The sequence below is a fragment of the Manacus candei genome, unplaced genomic scaffold, assembly GCF_025592945.1.
Source record: "Manacus candei isolate 608988 ecotype Guabito, Panama unplaced genomic scaffold, ASM2559294v1 h1tg000050l, whole genome shotgun sequence".
In the NCBI taxonomy this organism is placed as follows: domain Eukaryota; kingdom Metazoa; phylum Chordata; class Aves; order Passeriformes; family Pipridae; genus Manacus; species Manacus candei.
This window is the reverse complement of record NW_026138098.1, coordinates 1,168,531-1,186,173: the sequence shown is the minus strand read 5'-3', so window position 1 is coordinate 1,186,173 and position 17,643 is coordinate 1,168,531.

Sequence of the window (17,643 nt, the reverse complement as noted above, 5' to 3'; positions counted from 1 at the left end):
AGCTGGGGCTGCAGCCCTGGGAGCACTTCAGGAGGGTTGTTGCCAATGCCTTGTACCAACCTGTGATCCTGAGCTCTTGTTTATTTTGGGGTTTTGAGCCCTCAGCTCTCTCTCTTCCCTGCAGGACCTAAAAGAGGCTTCTCACAACAACCTCCTGCCATGTCTGCACCAGTCAAAACCTGCCCTGTGGTTGCAGAGCTCTCAGAGCTTGTTTCACTCTTCCAGTTCTTCGTGGGATGTCAAGAGCCCACAACACCCGTGGGGAGTTTGTTGTTGGTGCTTTTCAATATGAACACATGAAATAGAGATGCTGGATGCACAGCTTTCTTTTGTGCGCCCCTTCTTCCACCCCTTGATCCATCCTGTCTCTCCTTGAGTACATTGGAGGCAAATAATGTAGTTTGTTTCTTTTTATCCTGGTTTCTTAGTGCCAGGATCACTGTGGAATGACTCCTGTGCTCGTACTGAGCTCAAGGGTTTCACCCTCTAGGCAGGGTTGGGGGTCCTTGGACATCATCCTGGAATGTCTTGTGGCATAAACAGGTTTTAAATATGGTCTGCGACCTCCCATCATTTGAATGACAATGATGTAACATTTTTATAACACTTACCAACTTCAAAACCTGAAGGAAAAGCAACCAAATTAACGAAACAAAACCCCTTGCTAAAACCTAATACTTTTGAGAACACAAAGTTGCCATAACAACTTGATGCAAAAGTCCTTGGTGGCAACTTTGTACTTGGTCCTATTGAGGCTAAAACAACCTTCCCCTTGTGTTAATACTTAGCCAGCATAGTAAATACTATTGGTTACAGAAAATTAAAACTTTTAAATAGTGAAACTACTTTTACTGAAGTAAAAGAAACCTCTTAAATCTAAGTGTTTTTCTTCTTTTAAAAAAGCATAATTTGTCAGACATTAAAATAACAAAAGGTCTTTGAAAAAGGATTATGGTTTCTGATGTTTCACTAGGAGAATGGATTTACTTTATATCCTACTGATGTTGTAATCTTGAATTCTGAGGTAATGTTTTAGCCCTTTCTTTTCACATAAATAAAGATTTCAATGATAGCACTTCATTTCTTCTGTAGAACTTTCCTTTATTTTTCAAACTACTCATTTTCTCTCGCTTAAACCATTTCATCAGAATAACATACAAATTGGATGCAGTGCTTATTAGGAGGAGGGGAACAGTTAGAAAGGCATTTCAAATCAACACACTGCTGGCTGTGAGGTAGATTTTAAAGGAAGAATTTCCATATTGCTTATATGTTTTCCTCCACAATTTACTTTAAAAAAAAGCCTCATTTTTAAGATTTCCCGGTAAAATATGGAGATATATTTTTTAGAATATTGTGGGATATTTTTGTATTCTAAAGTCACTTGAATTTTCATTGCTTCCCGGAGCACAAACAATTGTTTTCCACCAGTACTAAGCACTGAATTTTAAGAATCAAAAAGCATATTTTAGCATGTTAACAAAACACTTGGTAATCAGACTGACTCCATTCCCTCTTGAAAAACGGTGCTGTATGTTATATTTCTTTGGGTTGCATAGGTTTTAATTAACACTAAATGTCTTTAAAGAGTTACAAATTCCCACCCTCTGAAACAAAATCCTCTCTTTTCACACAATTGGGCTGCTTTTTGGGGTTGTTTAGTATCTTATGGGAGGGTGAGTGGTGCAGACAGCAGAGTATCTTTAAAAGACAATTGTTTACTACCAAGGGAACAAAGAGTTCTCAGGGAGGCTCGACACAGATTTCCCTGCAGCAACTTCATCATTATTATCTTGCTTGCCAAATAGGGACCATTCTCCTGACTCTCACCCTACAACCTGCCTTTGAAAGTACAGAAGAAGTGGTGTTTATAAACCAGATTTTTTTCTCCATTCTGTAGAGTGAAGTGAAGGCCAAAGCCTTTTCCGCTCCAGCAGAAGCAGCAGGGAGGAAACACAAGTAGTAATTACCTTAAACAAGCAGCAATAAAGGCTGCTGCCACTCAGGCCACGGGGTCTGAGCACAGGATGGAGGGTGGAGGTGTCAGCACTCGGGGCCCACAACAACTGGGGGCAAACCTGGCATCCCCCTGGTTCTCCAGCCCTCTCCTCCCTGGCCAGGCTGGGATACTGGGGGGGCATCAGTGCCCAGAGCCAGGGGATGGCTGTGCCCAGGGGAGCAGTCCCACTGATGGAAAGGGTGAGAAATGCTTGCAAGAGAGACTTAAGAGAGCAACAAAACACCTTGAAAACCCCCTATGGAGAAGACAGAGTTTGGTCCAATCCTGTCACAATTATTCTCTGAAGTTTTCAGTCACCTCATCTTTTGGTGTGGGGTTTTTTTCCCTGAATAAGGATCAAATTGACTTTTATTTTATACTTCAGTACAAAATATTCTTCTTTCTTTTTCTCACTGTGTTCCTAGAGGCAGCTCCTCTGCTATGGGAAACTTGCTGACAGCAGCAAAGGCACCACAGAGGAGCTGGGCATGAGGAGCAGGCTGGGAGGTTTGACAGGGAGCATGTGGTGCTTGTGGGTTCATTGGAGAAAAAAGGATGTGCCTTAAAAACGGTGAAGAGATCAGCCAGGCCTTGGTGCCTCCTGCAGCCCCACACCATGGGCCCTTCTGGACAGTCATCTCCTGGTGCCTCACCAGCCTGGCAGGCTGTGGCCATCACAGGTGAGATGGGGCAGCACTGGGGATGGACTGGGGGGCTTGGACAGGCTGCCCCACCAACAGGATACACTTTGGAGGCTCCCACCCTGAACAGCCAGATCTTCGTGTCCCTCTTGAGATGTGTGGCAGATTTATTTCTGCTAATTTTTTAAGTACTGAGTGTATCTAGTGTACTTATTGCTCCTAATTAATGTGAGAATAAAGAATCAAAGAGGGCATTCCTCCAATGAGTTGTTTTTGAAGAGTGACAAATTAATCCCCTTGGATATGGCTGAAGCCAGGGAAGATCTTTTTGTTCCTCTAACAAACTGCAGCAATTAGACGTTCAAAACTCTGCTCACGATAAATAGATTTTAATACCTATTTATTCTCTTTTTGTATGCCCGAATCCTGGGCCTCGTATCCTTCCATCCTCCACGTGTTCTCTCAGGTGACTGGAGGTGTCAGAGCGTGTTTCCAGTTGTGAGACCTGTGTGTGCACACCCGTGTGTGACACAGCGGTGCCCGGGGCTGCACCGAGCCATTGAAATGCAAATTTTGTTAGACGTCTTCTTAGGCTCCTGTGAGCTTCGGACCAAATCCTCAGTGCTCGCTCAGTTACCTACGTTTGCTTGCCCTGAATGTACGTTTTGATAAGGGAACATTTGATGGCTGAGGGTTTTTATTTTGGTACGGCTCTCTCTGCAAACGCGTCGTGACATTTCAAGGGGATACTTGTAATCTGCTTTAATAAGGATCAGGTGGCATTTACCACCGCTCGTTCCGACTTCGCGGGTGCAACTTTAAATCTTCGCCTGCTCGGGGGGTCGGAGGGGCGGGACAGCGTTTGGGGGCGATAAGGCAGAGACGGGATTCTGAGCGGCGCTTTCCCCGATGGGGACCGGAGATAAGCGAGCCGGAGGTTTCCAGCCTGGATTGTTCCTCTGGGTCGGGCGCTGGGGAAGGCGTGGGAGCCCCTCTGTGCCGAGGGGATCAGATTTGGGCTGTGTCAATGCTATCAGCCCGGGACAGACCCCCGGCGCTCCTGCCCCTGCCAGCCCCGCTCCGCTGTGCCTGTGCCCCGGCCCCGGGGACACTCAGCCCTGCCCGAGGGTCCCTGCAGGAGGGTAATCCCAGTGCCCATCCCAGCTGCTCATCCAGCGGCAGGGAAGGCGAGCAGCTGCTCCGGGGGGGCGGTGGCTGCGGGGAAGGATGTGCAGATTTGGGCAGCCAAGGCTCCCCCTGGGCAAGTTTGGAGAGTGGGTTTTCCCTGTAGATTTAGGCAGCCAAGGCTCCCCCTGGGTGAGCTTGGAGAGTGGGTTTCTCCTGCAGCTTTGGGCAGCCAAGGCTCCTCTTGGTGAGGCTGAAGGGTGGTTTTCCCTGCAGCTTTGGGCAGCCAAGGCTCTCTCTTGGCGAGGCTGGAGGGTGGGTTTTCCCCTGTGCCCTGTTTCTGCCGTGAGTCTCACACCAGGCTCGTGTGGCCGGACGAGGTGCACAGAGCAAGCAGAGCTTTCCACGTTTAAAGGGCTTTTCCACGTGCTCCAGGTGACCCCTGGGTTGCCCTTAGATTTGCAGCTGGCTAAATACAGCAGCCCTGCAAAGTGCACTATCCCTGCACACTCGAGGGAAGGAAGATAACTCTTATGTTTCACTGAAGCCATTCAAGACAAAATACCATACAGTAAAACCTCTCTGCAGTGTTCAACTTCAGAAAAGTGCTGTTTTCACAGATTTTTTTTTCCTTGGATATCAGACCTTTTTCAAATGGAAGCAGTCTGTAAATAGCTGTGAAAACCACTGAGAAGGGAAACTTTTATAAAGCAGAATTTATGCCACAGGATGTTCACATGAATGCAAAGATATATAAGTCTGATGATTTTTATCTCCTATAATACACTTTAAACTTTTTTTTGGTACCCTCAATTAATGAAAAGTTTTAAAAATTAATTCTGTAGTGAAATTCTAGAGCTAGAATAGTCGTGATAGCTTAAATTGAGGCTACATTATACTCATTACTGTTTCAAAGATTTTTGGCCAAATCTGAGCTATTCAGCCCAGGAAAGCAAAGTGAATGTCGAGGCTGGGTTGGTGTGGTCGTGGTTCTTTCATGTCATGTGCAGCACAAATGGGAACTGGAGAGGCCAGAAGGGAGGGAGACTGGTTTTCCAACCCAAAGAACCAGTGAGGCACAGATGGAAGGTCTGGTGGTGTTGGTTACTGGGGGAGGAGTTGAGAGATACAGTGGGGACAGCCAGATGGTGAGAGACACTGCACAGACACACATAAACCCTTGGTCTTTTCCCATATTTAAAGGAAATAATTTGCAAGATTTCTGGAAGCAGAATCTTCAGTAAAACACCACACAGCCTTGGAAGCAGAGAATGCTGTGTTCCCTGGACCCAAGGCCAAGCAGAACCAACTCTCCTCTTTGGTTTCTCACTCTCACTGTCGCAAGCCCACATTGATTTTCACCCGGATATTATAGAGAGAGTTGCACAAATCAAGATATTTCTTTGCTTCTTTCTACTTCTACCCACCTGTGGCTGCTGTGGTTCACACTGGCCCTGCCTCTCCCTCAGCACAAAGCCCTGCTGCTGCAGAACAGGGCTCGACTGCAGCGCACACACTTATCACTTTATTTTCTCCTCCGAGCACGGAGTGGGAACGTCTCATCTGGCGTGTTGAACTCAGATCTAAGTGCTAAAATGTTCACTGCTTTCAATCCACCCAGCAGGACGCTCTGAGGGAAAGTGAGGGTTGTCAGCCTGCTGCTGATGGTCCCATCCACCTCCCAGGGCTCACGGGATCTCAAACCTCAGGCTTTCCATCGGTTTAGGGGACTCGTTCCACGAGTCCTTCAGATGGTTTTCTATTAACATTTGACAACATCTCAGCAATTGAAATATACTTAGTGAGACTAAAGCATTTAGATTGTGGTCTGTGAACTTCTGATCAAATTCTGCTTTCCCTAATTAATGTATTCCAGCACGTCCTTAATGACGTCCGTATCAACAAATGATTTCTGTTCTTCTCTAATGATAGGCACCATCCTTGGCACCAGAATACGGATAAATACATATATGTTTTTGTTATTCTGGAAGGAAAATCCATATGCTCTGGATAATGAAGGTTAAGTGACAATTTTTCTTTGCAGCCACTCATGTCTTACAGTCTGTGAACTGAAAACTGGATTAACCTTTAATTACCCCCCACGATCTCTCAACCCTGAAACAACATTACCACTCCTCCTAGTGTTATTTGCATACAGCATTTAATGAGAGAAACATCTGTTTGCATATTTCATATCATTAATATTATGCAGATGAGCCGAGTTTTCATGTTGCAATCGGCAATTGTGCAGAAATCTCCTTTTCTCTCATTTTTGGTCGATTTCCCTCCTCCAAACAATTTGCTCTGACATGTATTAATTAGAAAAAGAGCTGCCTGGTGCCACTAGCCTTGCATATATAATTCATAAGTTCTATGTGATCTGAATGGCAGCACAGCAATATTCTCATGAATTTACAAAATATAGAATTATCTGGCTTGATGCTATTGGGCAAACCTGTTGATATTGTCTGAGGCAAATGTACTCTTTTAATAAAATGTACTACTGTGGCTGAAAAATTAAATGAATACAAGTAAGATTGCTGACAGGGTTTTATTCTCATGACTTTATAAAAATTATTTCTGTCTGATAAGACAAAACATATTCATGAGATACCTGATCTGACAGTCATTTGACTGACTGGAATTTAGGTTAGATTTCTATCTGTATCTGTTCTCTCCAGCAACCTGAAGTGTTTCATGTGGCCCTACCATGAAACCTTTACTCTGTACTAAGCCATGGCCATTGAAAACTGAACTGCTGCTTGTAGTGAGTGCAGAAACCTGAAGTCTGGGACAAGCTTCTTGTTTTTCGTGAGAAATGAGGAGAATTTTCCATTTTGTTTAGCTTGAACCTGTTTTATTGAAATGTTCCTCAGTAGAGTTTAAGTAGTTGCTGACATAAAATAAAGGGGGGAGGAGGGATTGAACTCTGGGGAATAACTGTGGGGGGAAACAGGATACTGATGTCCAGTTTGCTGCTAAAACTTCTCCAGGCCCTGGGTGTGGCAATTTGATGACTGTTTAGTCAGCTCAAGATGTTTATGTCCTAGATGTATTCCCAGTAAACAGGGCACATTATCTTTAAAATCAGACTTTTAGAAGTGCAGCTGGACATTGTTCCTTTGCTGCTTTTACCATTTTCTGAGGGAATTTCCAGTGATTCAAAAGTAGAAATTATTTCCTACAGGGAGATCTGCAGCGTGCTTTCCATAGGTCCTAAATTTCTCTAACTCATCACAAACTGCTTCAGTTTGCCCTTTTGAGCCAATGTCAGCCAGTGACTGCTGAAAGTTCACAAAACTTCAAATAATCCTTTTCCTAGGCTACCATGTGGATAAAGGCGAGCATGGAATCCACTTCACTGCCTGAAATGACACCTGAGCTGTATTTATCTCCCAAACCATCCCACTGTTGAAGAGAGTTGAGTCACTTTTGTGAGATGTGGTTCCTATTTATTGCTTGGACAAAAGGGCAGAAGCAAAACAGTTTGTGATACAGGAAGATTTTCTGACAAGAGCAGTATTTGCATTTTCTGCTTTGGCCTGTTTCTTCCCAGTTGGATTTCAGCTAAGAAGGACTCCTTTCCATAACATTTGTGGTGATCCATACCTCAGTGGTCCAGGATTGGCTGTGCCCACCTATTCCTAAAATAAAAGAGACACCATAGGTAATAATGACTACATAAAGATTAAATATGATTGATAAGTCTCTTTTTTTCCTGATTGTACTGCAAAATAATAATATGCTCACTTCTAATTCATGACATAAATTTTATAGGAGAAGTTTGTGGGGTGTTGTCTTTTATTATGGGAATCATTCTCACAATCAGTTACACGTTTTGTGAGAACACACATTCCTTTAAAGCAGATTTTCATAATTTAAGAGTTGCTCTATATAAGTAAAGCTTGTTTATTTAAAGGTCTGACTTGCAGGTAGGATTACTCTGGTTCTGTACACAAGTCACTGCTTTGGCACCTACCGGGCCTTTTATGCAAAAAAAAAAATAAAATCCTTAATATATGCAAAGTGTTGTGCATGCAAATTCCAGCCCCGTGTGAGGAATTTGGGCATGCAAAGGAGCACAGTGCTTCCCACATGGAAGTGCCTCTGCTTTGCAAACCAACTGACTCCTGGGTGCTGCAGTGCATTGACCAGCTTATGAAGCCAAGTCATTGCTCTGGAATTTAGATTTGTTTGGGTAAACACTGTGCTATTGGCAATCAAGACTTAGGTTGGTATAAAACTTCATTTCATCGTTCCTTTCACTTCAGGGACTACTGTGCATAAGGGAGGGGTGTCTTCAGTGGTTGGACAGAGACCTGGGGGGTAAAGGAAATTTGGGGCAAGGTCACATGAAATTTTGACAGAGTTTGATAATAAGAGTATTACTATTCCAAAGCTGTGTTTGGTATTTCAGCTACACAAACAAATTCTACGTTGCCAAAAAATTTTGGATAAAAAAATATTTTAGCCTATCATGGCAAGCTTTGTTTATGTGATATTATTTAGGTTTTTCAGATGTAAAGCAGATGGTCTTAATTCACAACAGTGCAGATTTAATGGGTGAGGACTATCTTTGGGAGCCTGGAGAGGACTTAGGAAGCAAAGGGACCTTTTTTTTATTTGCAACAAACTCCCTGTGCATCATGAGAGGTTGACATTTCCAAGGCAGGGTTCCTTGCCACTGACTGCAATCCCCTGGCTTCTCAAGAGAAGTAGAAGTTGTTGATTGAGCCAGTTAAGAAATAATCCCCTGGATTGTTCAAGGGCTTTTGTCAACACAAGGTCAAATAAATTTTTGTTGGCGTGGCTTTATTTTCACACACTGTGACCAAGAAAAACAAAGCCTGTAAGTGGTGGCTCAGCACTGGCAAAACTGTTCTTGCTAAAATCAGCAGCTTCTGTGCCAGAATTTAACTGAATCCTGGGTACTTTTAGTGGATTTTTGTTGGCATTTGATCCATGGGTGCACTCTCATGCCAATTTATGGATGCATTTTCCTCAGACCAGTGATATCATGCTAATATCTGTGCTTTACTGTGAATGAGATTATTTTGGAATCCATGAAACCCTTCACCCGTGAAACACTTCAGCAACAAAACAGTTTTTTTCACTTTGCTGTTCAGCTATCTGCAGATCTCACTCCATCAAGTAGCTCTGCATGCTCTGTTTGCCTGGGCCTTGAGAAAATCACTAAACAAGAAAAACAAGAATAATATCTGTGTCGTAACTGAGTTTAAACACAGTGCAATTTGTGCTAATGGTGGCTTTTATAGGCCCTATTATACAGTAAATTAAATTATATCTTTATTCTTGTCTCTAAGATAAACAGTAAGTATGCAATATATCAGTAATAGAAAACTCTTGGCATTTAAGAAAGAATTGAGCTTTAATGTAAGGACGTTTTTATACCTCAGTAATAAATTAACATTTCAAAAGTACTTTAGCCTGCTGAGATGGATCATTCTATGAGTATGGGCAACACCATGGACTCCAATAATTAGTGTAAATTGCCTTTGAATAATACAGAGCTGGGAACAACTTTCAGTGCTTAATGCCCCTTGCAGTACATGATGAAGAGTCCTTAATGGAGCTTGGAAAAACAAGTAATACCTATAAATCAAAGAAGAAAAGCCGTTTTTGATGCATTTGTCTGAGAGTGTGAGTTTTAAACCAAATTGTTAACACTCCTCCCTGCTGAGGGTCATGGATTAGCTAGGGTGGGAGTTTCTTAGAGGATCTTTCACACTAACCAGCAGAGGTAGGGGGTTTCAAATACAAGTGTTTTCTTAACCCTAATCCCTGCCTCCCTGACCAGTAGAGCTCTGAATTTCTCTCTAATTAGGCGGAGAATTAGTAGGTGGATAAATGTGTTAGTGGATGAGGATGAAGTGATTAACTTGCCCCAGACTATGATAGTGAGTTCAAGGCGCTACTGAATTCATTTGGTTTCTAATAACTTTCTCCCCATATTCCAGCAGCACCACGGCAGAGTACTTGAATTTATATCTCTGTAATCTTACAGGACTATATTTTGTTGCCTCATTCCCGTGGCTTTATCTGCTATTTTTAAACAGCAGTGCAGTACATTTCCGAGTGTGCCAGTTCACATTTATGTGTGCTATTTAATTATCTGAACAGTTTTGTAATCTAATTTAGATATATTTATGCCACAAAAAGATGGTGTATTTGAGGAAATTGGAATTTTATTAGAAGATAATGGGACTGGAATACTTTCTCTGAGTATTTGCTAACTGTACTTTATAAACAAATATCTGCTGCCTGTTTGCTGCTCTTTGTTCAGTGCGTGGGGCTCTGCTCTCATGGAGGAAACCCAGTTTCCCAGCCCTGCAGCCAGATGTGACTGTGCTAAACTGGAGTGGTGACATTCTCTGTCTCTTTGAAGACATTTCCCCACTGACCAAGCAGGGGAGGGTTTGTCCTGGTGGATCTGCTCCCTGTCACCTCTCCCCCAGCAGCCTCTGGGGACAGGCTCTGGCTTCACCTTGGGAACTCTCTGGGAGCCTCTGTCCTTTCACAGGGAAGCTGAATCATCCTCAGTCACTTCCAGCACAATTTTTATTTTTACTCATGGCCACAGCAGTGTCTCAGCCACCCCAGCACGTTCCTGTCCCTTGGGCTGCTCAGACCTGTGAATTCACTTGGCCCCAAAGGATGAAATGTGCTCCTTGTAAAACAAGCAGGCCCAGCATCCTAAGCTGGCTCAATGACTTGGGAAAGCTGGGATCTGAGAAAACCTTTCCTGGAATAAAAGTCAGTGAGTTTTTCAGGTGGGTGAATAAATTCAGAACAAAGGAGGGTGCTAGAAGATGCCACACCAATAGGAGTAGATCATAAATGCGAATTTTCTGAGAAAACAGACCAACATCTACAACTCATGACACTGGATACTGACCTTAACTAGTTCATAAAATTGTTTAGTATGTTTTAGAAAAAGCTTTGGTGTTTCTCAGCATACACACTGAAGGGAAGTAAAAGTGCCTTGTGGAAATGCCAGCCACTGTTTTTGGTTGACTGATCAAAAATAGAGGCTGGAGGGCATATGAAACAATCCTTCAGGTCTGCCCAGGAGGAATAAAGCCTCAGCAGCAGGTTCAGAGACACCACACTTCAAAAAGAGGTGAGGAGGAAGAAAAGGAGCATGGTGATCAGAAGTCCAGAAAAAAATGACTAAGGAAGTCACACTGAAGAAAAGGGAAAGGTTCTGGCTAGCCTGTGTTAGAAGGTAGATGTGACAATTTATGTGAGCATGCCTGTGAAATGCAGAGGTGTGTGTGTAAGGAGACAGGTAGTAAGTTATCCTGCAGGACCACAGTGCCTATGGCAGGGATGTTTCAGCTGAAATGTGGAAGGTTTAGTTTAGAGAGAAGCCGAAACTTGCTAAGAATAAATGTATAATGGAGCACTGGACTGGTGTGCTTGGCTGGGATGGAAAGGCAAAAAGAGCATTTCAAACTCTCAGTGGTGTTAAAGGATGGTTTCCTCCTGGAGAAGGCAGGTCCTGCTGCAGTGAGAGGCTCTGAGGGCAGCCTGGGCAGCTTGCATGACTGAGTCATTAGAGCAGGCACTGTGTGTGTATCCAAGAGCTGGGGCAGGCAGGAAATTTAAAGGGAAGTACATTTTCTATGCAGCACAATCAAAGCTGATTTTATCCTTATCTCCGTTGTTTGCTCCAGTGAGCATCACATGCCTGAGGAGAGCACTGTTGCTGAGAAATGTGAGGTCTAAAGGGCACGAGGGGGTGTTGGCAGGGTGAGCAGGAACAGCCCTGCTGACTGCCAGGCACAGCCCTGGCCCTGTGCCTGCTGGGGGCTTGTTCTCGCTGAGCCAAAGCATCTGGGCATGGCACGGGCACTTCAAGGGTAACCTTTAGAGTGAGAACCCAGTCACCTCAATCCCAGGTGTCTGCAGAACCCCTGGACCACGTAATATCCAGGATATGTCAAAAGCAGAACAAGTTTCTGAGAACTTTAGCAGCAAATCTTGTCTTGAAGGGGCTGCTCTTCTTCCACGCTCCCCTTTCCTCCTGTCCTCCCTGCTCACAGAAGCTGCTGCCTGAGTGTGTCACTGATAACACTCAGACACAACTGGGAATTACAACATTTGCATTTTTTCATATGTTTATGACAATGGTTTGCAAACGGTGCTGTGGGATTTTTGAGTAGCACACAGTGATGGGGGCTGTGAGATGCCAACACACAGCTCCTGAGACAGGGTGAAATTCTTCTTTTTGGGCACTGACTGGAAGGCTCAGCATGCTCTGTAGGTGAAACCTGTGCATTGGTCTAGGTGCAGGGTTAGCCCTCAAGAGCCCCTTCCCCTGCCCAGTCCTCCCCAGGTGGAAGGATTGTCTTTCTAATGTTCAACTGCATCCCACACAGAGCACAAAAAGTCACTCTCCATGAGCCAGGATTATATTGTTTCTCGATCTTATCAGGTTTTGCTCTGCAAACTGCAAAAGAATGTGGCCTGATGTAAGCAGCAAGGCAGGAATCTCCCCTGGAAGGAAGCATTTCACTGGCCAAAATCTCTCTGCAGTGACTGCCCACAAGCTTCTCTTCAGTTTTAATGGAGGTACAGCCTCACTGAAGCACTGGGAGCCAGAATTTTGCTGGAAGGATACATCTTTCTTCATTAAAAAATGGAAGTGGAAGTCAGTGGGTGATCTTGTTTTCTTTTCTAACTGGCTACCCTACCCCTTGAAATGGTTCTATACATTTAAATGGACGAGGATGTAAATTGTACTTCCCAACTATTAAAGCCAACAGCAGACATTATAATATCCTGGGAAAAGAAGATAGCTTTGGCCAGTAACTCTTAAGCCTAAATGAGTTCCTCCTAAGAGGAGAACAGCTGCTTAAAGTACATATATTTAAAATTAAATTTCTTTATTACAAGTTACTTAGCGTATTTTGGACTTATATGTTCTCTAGCTTAAATCTTCTTTTTTTTCTTTTTTTTTTTTTTTAATTGCACAAAGCTGTGGAAAATAATCGGAAACTCAGTTAGCATTACAAATTGAAAATCAGAAATTATAGGAATGTTTTTCCAGGTTCTCAAGCTACATAGGTGTATTAACCCTCATTAGTCATTTTGTGGCAGTGAGAGATTTGAAAACAGAATTCCATTACAGTATTTATGGTCAAAATCTGATATGATCAAATAATAGGTTTCCCAATAGAAATGTCTATGTGCCATGTAGTAAACTTGATAATTGTAAGAATACATTTAATGCAGTAGAACTGAATACCGAACCAGGAGATTAACATTTCTGTTATATAATTACAAGTTCAAGGAGTTCAGCTTCTTATCATACTACAGTAAGTATAGAAAGTAGAAGTGATCCTCTTTAATTTGTAATTATTTAACTGAAATAGAATGTCTCCCAGTCTTATTCTTACTCTTCTCCACTGAAGACATTGGTATGCAGAAACCATGCACCAAGGAATAGTGCACTATCAGAGTAGGACATGTTTGAGTATTCTTTAAAACCAACTAAGAGAAGTTAATCTCATTGAACTTCTTTTTATTCAACAAAAGAGTTAGATGTTTCCAAGTCTAATGTGACTATAATGTTCATTAAATGGACTTCTTTACACCTTTAAATGGATTAACTGTACATCTTCACAGTCTAATTATTGTACGTGTCGCTCACAAATCACAGATCTAATTCAGAGCTCTATAAAAGCTCTGTTTGTGAGCATTGGGAAAGGAGTTACAGTGAAAATTGAGTGTGATTTTTATCTGGGTCACATAAAAAAATGAGTGTTGTCCACATTAAAGTGCAGCAATGTGTGTACCTTCACTTGCTGAGTTTTCCTTCACCTTTGTCCTGGTGATTACCTTCTTTGAGCAGTTAAGCCACAGACTGCTTTGGCATCTCTGCTCCCTCATTTGTCCACAACCCAAGATGATCCCTGATCAAGAGACCCTCCCTGCAACAGCTTTGTTTGTAATTCCCAAACAATAGTTGTCAGTCAGATGAAGGATGATAAACAACTTCCTAGTATGGTTTGGGTGTCTGGGAGTAACTGTCGTTTAGTTTGTCCTCTCAAGTTTTAGGTTTGCTAATGAGAAGATGCTAAGAGTGGTTCTAGTGATCAGACTTTTAAAGGCACTCCAGGTGCTGAACTCCCTGGTGCAATCATGTCTAAACCCTTTAGAAAGAGCCTTGCTCCAGGTTTCTGCCACATGAGAACTGTTGTCAGTCCACAGAGTTCAGTGGAGCTGCACCAGGTTACGTGAGCTTGGATGTCAGAGGGGATGGTTTGCTGTAAAACAAGCTTCATTCTCCCTTTGGGCAGTGAGAGCTTACCAAAGAGTTTGGGAACATGGTATGACAATGTGATCCTCAGTGAAGATACTACATCTGTAGTGGGAGCAACTCTCAGATGTCTGCCCAAAGTTTCTCATGCCTTCACCTACAGAAGAAAAAGGACCTCAAGATAACACTGAAGAAGTTTGCAGGATGGCCTTAGTGCTTTACAATGAGGGGTTACAACAACAGAAGCTAATATATTACACAAATGTATTATGTATGAGGTATATTTCCACTGAATCCTGTCAGGGAAAAAGTATCCTGGCTGCTCACAGACGTGTGTGCTGGCAGCAGCTGCCAGTCAGTTTGTGTTTATGATGCAACACCAGAAATACCCCCTGTTTTCTCTCAGTTACAAAACCTTAGGTATTCCTGGCACATTTCTCTTGTAAGAGTATACAGGTTTCTTGAAGAGATGACAGCTTGGGTAATTACAATTCTCAACTTGAACACCACCAGTTCCCTGGCAGGCTCACAGCCCCTCTCAGCTCCAGCACCCAGGCCCTCTGACCAGCAGTGGCTGTTGTACCAGAAGTACAAGGTGGGGTTTTTGTGAGGGAGGATATTACTGCACAAAAAGTACAGGCATGTTCCAGTATGACAAGATAGAAAGGGATGAACCTCTGTGTGTCTGTGGGTCTGACCTTCCTCGTGTGTTTGGACAGCACAGATCCCAGCTCACTGGATCATCTGGAAGCTGCTGGGAGGCAAATTCCAGGTGTGGAATGCAGCCCCAGCAGCAGGGCTGAGCACCCCTGATGCACCAACCACAGCCACAGACCACAGGGTTTGCTGTTCGGGCTCAAATGAGCAAAAGACTTTGAAATGGGGGACTCTGGACATCAGGGATAGTGGTTTATCCCTGATGCACATACTTGGGATAGCTGCAGCCAGCTGACTGAAATGTATCACTGCATTTCAGTCTGAGACTAATGACTGGAAATAGGCTTTTGGACCCTTGCCTTGCCAGGCCTCCTGCTCCTGTTCCATTCTCTCCCGTGCAAAAGCATTTGAGTTCATAAAATAAATAACTACCTGCAGGTCTCTCTGCACCATGGGCTCCCCTGGCCCCAGACATTTTCTGTAGTGATTTTAAATGGATGTTTGCTCTGCTTTCCACATGTGCCTCTGTGTCCTGAGTGCCGGTGGCAGGTATGTTAGGTACTATGAAAACCAGGTGTTCCCCCAATTATCTACTTATTGGCAGACATGATGGCTGCAACATCCTCTGCAGCAGTTTGACAGTGATTTATTTACCTGCTGCTGCCAGCTGCTCTCTGCCTGTGGGGGCTGAGCTCCTCAGACTCCTGGGAGGCAGCACTAGAGAACCTTGATTTGATACCAGACCTGCTCTGTAATTTCAGTGAGAACCAGATAGCTCTAGGCTTCTTTCAGCAAACACCATGTTCTAAATGTACTGCAATGACTTAGCTGATGAGTTTTCCAAGAGGTTTCCTTGCCTGTGGTCTGAAGATGCAACTTCAGAATGTTCATAATTCCACAGATTACACTGCAGGGGTTCATATCAGCCTGAGACACTTGTTTCACCAAGGTACAGCAGATTATTGTTCGGAGGTTTTTTTACTTCACTAAAAAGGAGCTCCCATGGATGAATTTGTGTAGCCACATACTATGTCTTTGCAAGTGTTAGTGTTATAATGGCATCAGGATAAAGCACCACAAAAGCTTTGTGAGCTGGATCTTGGTGGAGGGTGGAAAGTGTTTTTAATTTCACTGCTGTGTATGTGAGCAAAGGGCTGGACACAACTCCAACCTGCTGGCTGTTCCCTTGACACCTTCACTGAGGGAAATCCATTTCTTGCTCCCTGTGCTCCTGCAGATGCATGGTGTGTGGCTGGGGACTGCTGTAATTGCAGTGGATTGGATTTGGAATGCATGGGGTTTGGGCATGAGGCACAGAGAGCAAGGAAGTAGCACAAGGAATCAATTTTTTCGTGCTCTTGTTCTGTTTCACTCTGCCATGTTTTTTGACTGTACCCACTTTGGAGCAAGTGGATTTTAATTCAGCTTTGTTAATTTTTTTTTTAAAGGATTTCCTAAAAAAAACCCCAAACCAAAAAGCCCTAACAAAAAAACCCCAAAACCCCCAAAACAACAACCTCCCTCCCCAAAAAAACCCCACAAAACCAAACAAAAAGCAACCGCTATATGCACCAAAGTTTCCTATTAGGGTGAACCAATTAAGGTAAAAGTGGCCTATCTTTCTAAGTCTGCAGTCTGATTTTCTTAATTTTTTTTCACATGGTACACTGTTACTTGCACAGCTAAATATGCAAACAGATTCTCGGGTGAAGAAGTTGTCCTTGTGTCTGTGAGTAAGGATGGGGTTCCTGAGAAGTCCAGGAAGGCTGAAGCTCAGCTGACAGCAGAAGCCTTTTCCAGATCCCAAGATGTAGGGACAAAGAACAGACTGAGTCCCAGGACAGATTTAGTTAAAAAAAAAATCTGAAGGAAGGTATTGGTGGGGGGGATTTTTTCACTGTGGAAACTGAAATTTCCATGAGAAATGTGTAGGGTCGTTTTTTTATGTTTGACTAAGAGTATGGAAAGGTTGTTCCCCTTTCAAGCAAGAACGTTCAGTTCTGGTTTTGTGAATGTGGCAAAATCTGGAAATACTTGAACCCATTTCAGTCAGAACCAAGACCCCTTTCCCAGTGCAGTCTCAGGGATTCAGACTCTGGAGCTTTGTGCTATAAGGTAACTTAAACTGTCTTCCTCATCTTTTTCCCCGTCCCCAAACCCTTGACCTGCCCAGGTTTGCCCCATGTCCAGGTCTCTCTCTCCAGGGAGGGCACAGTGAGTTCAGCTGCTGGAAGGTGCTCAGAGATGTTTCTTTGCTGTGCACACTCCCTGCTCTTTTAATGAATCAAATCAGAGGTGACTAAGTAACATGCTTGTCACTTGAATATCCATTCTGGAACAACATACAGGAATAGCCTCTTTTCTCCCCTACACAAATCATGCCTCAAAAATATGAGTCCCAGGTCACTTCTGCTCTGCATGATTCTGGCTCTGCCTCTGGCCCTGTAAGCCCAGCATGTGTCTTTATGATCAAAATTCAAATACAGTTGCACAAACTGTTAAATAACTTGAATCCTACATGTATAACTGATCTCAACAGAGATGTCAATTCAATTAATTATACATTAGGCTACCCACAAGACTGTGCTAATACAGAGCTGATGCTCCAAGTCAAGCCTGGGCTTGTCGTCTGCTACCTGACAAAGCTGAAAAAAAAGATGAATACTAAATGCAAGGTAACTTCATTAACTGCTTCTTTCCCCGAAGACTTATTCAAATAGTTTGAATGCTGGGAGCCCTGCTAGCAATCTCAGTGAATATTTCATTCTGACTCACCACTGGATGTGTTAAAACTGTTTGTGGAGCAGTTGGAGGCATCTGAAATCACTAACCACTCTGGGAAATTTTGATCTTAACTTGTGCTGAGTTTTTATATATTTCACCTGAAGTTTCCCACTCTATTGGAAATGAGAGAGAAAAGGAAACCACTTTTCTAC